A 4769-nucleotide genomic window follows, 5' to 3' on the forward strand; every position below is an offset into this window, starting at 1 on the left:
TGCTGGGTCTGTTCCTGCTGAGCCAACCCAATTATCCTCTGTCACTCAACTTTTGACCGAACTTAAGGGTCTCAAAGAATTGATGAGTGTCATGACATCTTTCATATCTCAACAACCCAAGCAAGAATCCATAGTGAAGCTGGCTGAACTCCAGCTGATGATTGTGAATCACATGAACTCCATCCAAGGTCAACTTAATGCCTTATCAGTTGCGAACTCAACATCTGCAACCTCTACTGAGGTCAATCACCTTTTCTCCCAGCTGTCCTCTGAGCTGACCGGAGCTCGTGACCTTATCTCCTCCTCTTCTCAATGCTCCATCGAACAGATTGGTGAAGCCATTCGCCTACTCAACCTGAGTAAATAGGAAATGGACACTGACCAAGTCAAGACCAATGAGATTTTGCAATGCACTCAATCCACACTTGCGCATGTCCGGCACACAAATGTTCAACGTCAGTCATATGATACTGCGCTGCTCAGGATGTACTATCAATCCTATGCACGAATGACTGAATCAATAACTTGGATCGGGAAATCTTTAGAGTATTTACTCAGTATGCTTAGTGCCAACTTTAAGATCCCCGCCTCAAGTATGGCCGATGGTGTGCATGTCTTTAAAGGTCTAAGGGAGAGTACGAGTCAAATGCAACAGTATTCCTCGATACTGACTCGTGCTGTTCATCAAGGGACATTCTATGCTCCTCCTCCATCTCATGATGCTGGCAAAACGGGGGAGAAAGATCAAATGAAGCAAGCTGCTGGAACTCAGCAGAAAACGGGGGAGAAAGGTAAAGCAAAAATGCCAGCTGCCGGAACTCAGCAGAAGACTCCTGGCCAAACTTCTGCTGTCCTGAGCACCCACACTCAGCAACACCGAACTGCCCAAACTAAACCCAAGTCAAATCAAGTTCAAGCCAATATTAAGAAGTAGTACTAGCAATAGTCTATAGTCTTTGCTTGTAACTTATATTCTATGGCATGTTCATGTTAAGCTGAGTACTCTTATATATAAGCATCTTTTATCCAAACTGTTTATATTTATGCGATGCTTACTTACTGTGTTCATATACTGAACTGTCTGATATAATTATATAATCATCCATTGAACAACAAACAAACAAAGCTTGTGAACTCAAAAATTAAACAAGTTAATATACTCAGCACACTTCCAACTCTGATACCTATATTTGAAACTGAGTAATGACTAAATATTCCAAGCATTGACCCACTTCTGAAAACTGACCTTAGGCTCATCTGAATTAGATATTGGAAGGTCTAGAATTGAACTAAGTCAGTAAAGGCATGCCTTAATTTTACTCGATTAGATCTTAGAAGGTTTAGAGTTGAATTAAGTTAATAGATGCAACCCTTACGGGGGAGTAATTTCAGAAGAATAAGAAAGGTAAACAATCATAAGAGATGCTCAACACTGAGTTCCTTAATTAAATATTTTTGCCAACATCAAAATGGGGGAGTTTGTTGAAACACCTTTCCACATGATTTTGATTTGACAAAATTATTTAAGTTAATCTCATGATTTAGACAATTAAATTTAAGTGCTTTGATTTAATTGTACTAATGAGTTTGTTCAATGTTGAGTAAAGTTTACTAACGAGAACATGAACTAAGTGTTCAATAAGAAAGACAGAACGAAGTCAGCATGAGCAAAGACACACAGAAGAAGCTGAGTAGAATGTAACTCAGCCTCGTTAAAAGAAAAGTCTTCTTTAGAATAAACGCTTGAAGGCGAAGCCGACCGAAAAAGACAAAGTCCGACATAGGTCTGCAACAATTCAGAAGCCTTGGAAATCCGCCTAGAGACCTTTTCAAGACGCATGGATCAACTTGCATTTGGCAAGAAGACAAAACTGGCGCTAGAAGACAAACCTGGCGGAAGAAGATGAAACTGGCAAGCCTGACGCCTGCTAAAATCAGACGACAGGATTGGCCTACAATTCTGGAAGCTGACCAATGAATGACGTTTGAAGACCGTTGCTCCCAACGGATATGTCGGAATTCAAATGATTTGAAGCTTCAGAATTCGCTATAAAAGGACAAGTTCATCACTTGGATCCGAACTACACATACAAGCCAATACAGACAGAAAAGAAAATCTTCACAAGAGTGAAAATCCAAAATAGAAGCTGTCTGAAAAACAAAGCAAGTTCTTACACCAAATTTCCAATCATTGTGTAAAAGTTTAGAGTGAATTTGTATTCATCTAAAGTGTTCTTCATTTAGAGAGAACAATTTTGTATCAATCGTAAAGGTTAGAAGAGTGAAGCTAAGTACTCGGTTTTAGTACTCAGCGGTAGAGAAAATCTGAGTGTTCGATTATAGCGCTCAGTAGGATTGAGTAGACGAATAGAGGACGGTACTCTTGCATACTCAATTGCTTTGTAAACGGTTTGTGCTCTACCTTTAAAGAGCTCAGTAGTGGATTGAAAAAGCCCGGAGGGATTCTGGGGACTGGACGTAGGCGGTGAGGCCGAACCAGGATAAGACTGCTGAGTAATCTCTAACCCTTTTCTCTTGATATATATGTATGTGTTGCTTGCTTAAATCACTCAGTATATAATTTGTATAAGCCGACGCTGAGTAATTAGAGTGCCGAGTTGGAAGCTGACCTAAAGTGTTATCTCCCAACTCACAATTAAAACAACTCTAGTCAGCGTCTGATTAAAGTTGTCTCACACTTCAGTCAGCCTTGCTGACCTAAAGATGAGTTAAATTATCAAACATTTATTTAAGTTAGCATTATTAAGCGAAAAAGTTACATTAGTTCCTAACCCCCCCTTGGAACTAATCATATTAAGTTACACGGGACCAATAAACCCCTCCAAGGCAAATCGAGTAAACCACAATCACTTATCGCTTCTCTAAATCCTTGAAAACACCAGTTCGGATGAACGTGCTCACCTTTTTTATCATCTGGAGAAAGAAGATCATTAAAATCACCAATAATCGTCCATGGTAATTATGAAGCGAAGGCAATAGAGCGCAGTAAATCCCAAGAAACTCTTCTTCCAGCCCTCTCCGGGAAACCATAATATCCAGTTAATCTCCAGTTCCCTTTAACTGAATCCATAATTTCCATATCTATATGATTATTAGAAAAAGATCAGAGTGAGCACTCCCCAGCCTCTCTCCATAGAACACACATCCCACCACTATGTCCAACACAGTCAACCACGAAGCAGCCAGCAAACTTAATTTTACTTTTAATGAATTCAATACGTGCTTTACACACCAATGTCTCAGACAGAAACACTACATCCGGTTTATGAACTCTAACAAGCTCACAAACAACAGGAATTGCCCTGGCATGTCCCAAGCCACGACAATTCCAACTCCAAAATTTTCATATGGATGGGCAGACCCCATCGATCGGGCCTGCCTGTGATCCATTTTTTGGAACGGTCTCCATGTTAGTTATCTTCTCATTTCCGGTAATGTTTCTCTCATGTCCATCCTGATCATCACACGCCATCATGTTACTTGGTTTATTTGCATTATCTCTCAATGAATCTACATTTATCCCTACTGTCTCCGCCCTCCTTCTTTTCCTTTCCTCTAGGATAATTAGCACTTCATCCATAACCATCGCACCAGAAGACCCAATCCCTTCCTCTCTCCTAGTAGTCGTAACACCAAAGTTATGGGCTAAGAAAGATAAGTTCCTAACTTGCGTGATTGTTTGCTCCATTCTTCCTTGAAACTCTGCAGCATTCTCACATTCTTCTCTCAACCATCTTTCTCCCCCAATTGCATTGAGGCGTCTATTAGGTGCCTGGATACTTGCATCCCAGTTTCTTATCACAGAATCCAAAGGCTGTTCAAAAAACTTGGCACAATGCCTATCAATATGTCCAATAATCCCACAAATGAAACAAAAGCAAGGTAATTTTCCATATTTAAAAGTCGCTGTCATCCAATTGCCCCCAGCTCTCCTAACCTTCTTATCTTTTTTCAGAGGTAATCTGATATCAATTTTTACCCTTATTCTGAGAAACATTCTCTCTACTGACCACTTATTTTTATTATCCGAGGCAATATATGTACCAATAAAATTTCCCAACGCCTTCTCTACATATTCAAAAAATAACCCTGCATTCAAACCATGTACCTGCACCCAGATGTTCATAAAATGCAAAGGAACTGTAGTAGGTTCTTCTCATTGGCCAATTTCTTGTAGCACAAACACATTATTATCAAATGACCATGGACTACCTTTATATATTTTTATAATTAATCTTAGTAGTTTACACCAGAAGTATTAAAAAAAATAATAATTCAATCCCTATGTTTTGCTAAATATTAATAAAAAAAAATTCTTAGACCATTTTAGTGTCCCTATTTCATGAAATTCTTAGACCATTTCACTGTTCTAGTTTTAGTGTCCTCATTTCATAAAATTCTTACACCATTTCACTGTTCCAGTTTTAGTGTCCTCATTTCATAAAATTCTTAGACCATTTCTGTTGTCCCATTCTTAATAAAAAATTCTTATACGGAAGAAAATTTATTGTTAGTGTCCCCTTCCATATCACTCTCACAAAAAGTAGTCTCCATTTAATGTGTGGATCTTCCTAGCTCATAAAATATATTATTTTAATTAAATGGTACCACTTTTTATGAAAGGGACATGGAAAAAGATATTGAAATGAAAACAACAGATTTTCTTCCTTAAAATATATTGCACCCACCGATAAACATTAAGCACCAATTAAAATAAATCTATTTTTCTACACTTCCATTTTGTTGCG

The sequence above is a fragment of the Euphorbia lathyris genome, chromosome 4 (assembly GCF_963576675.1).
Source record: "Euphorbia lathyris chromosome 4, ddEupLath1.1, whole genome shotgun sequence".
NCBI classification, from domain to species: Eukaryota; Viridiplantae; Streptophyta; class Magnoliopsida; order Malpighiales; family Euphorbiaceae; genus Euphorbia; species Euphorbia lathyris.